Below are 519 nucleotides of genomic sequence, written 5' to 3' on the forward strand. Positions count from 1 at the left end.
CCTCGGAGCACTGGTTAGTGCCACTGGACTCCTCAGAGCACTGGTTAGCACTCCATGCCCCTCAGAGCACCAATTAGTGCACCAGACCCCTCAGAGCACCAGTTAGAGCTGCTGGAACCCTCGGAGCACCAGTTAGTGCCACTGGACCCCTCGGAGCACCAGCACCAACTCCAGGGTGGCACCGGGGCACCAGGGCACCAATTAATGCCCCTTGGACCACCAGTCAATGCCATCAGACCCCTTGGACCACTGGTCAATACCTTGTGCCCCTTGGACCACCAGTCAATGCCACTGGGCCCCTTGGGCCACCAGTAAACACCCTGTGCCCCTCAGACCACCAGCCAATGCCAGCAGACCCCTTGGACCACCAGTAAACACCCTGTGCCCCTTGGACCACTGGTCAATGCCCTGTGCCCCTTGGACCACCAATCAATGCCACTGGGCCCCTTGGGCCACCAGTTAGCACCCTGTGCCCCTTGGACCACTGGTCAACACCCTGTGCCCCTTGGACCACCAGTC

At 60.9% G+C, this 519-nt stretch overlaps 1 protein-coding gene across 1 annotated transcript in view; it reads right to left on the reverse strand.

The window, feature by feature from the left end:
* LOC113981418 (RAS protein activator like-3-like) overlaps window positions 1–519 on the reverse strand; it is a gene marked incomplete at its 5' end in the record, with an annotated part of 5,223 nt that overhangs the window by 2,308 nt on the left and 2,396 nt on the right. The gene's annotated exons all lie outside the window — the stretch shown is intronic.

This window comes from Neopelma chrysocephalum, unplaced genomic scaffold (assembly GCF_003984885.1).
Source record: "Neopelma chrysocephalum unplaced genomic scaffold, ASM398488v2 Primary Assembly neopelma1_96534, whole genome shotgun sequence".
In the NCBI taxonomy this organism is placed as follows: domain Eukaryota; kingdom Metazoa; phylum Chordata; class Aves; order Passeriformes; family Pipridae; genus Neopelma; species Neopelma chrysocephalum.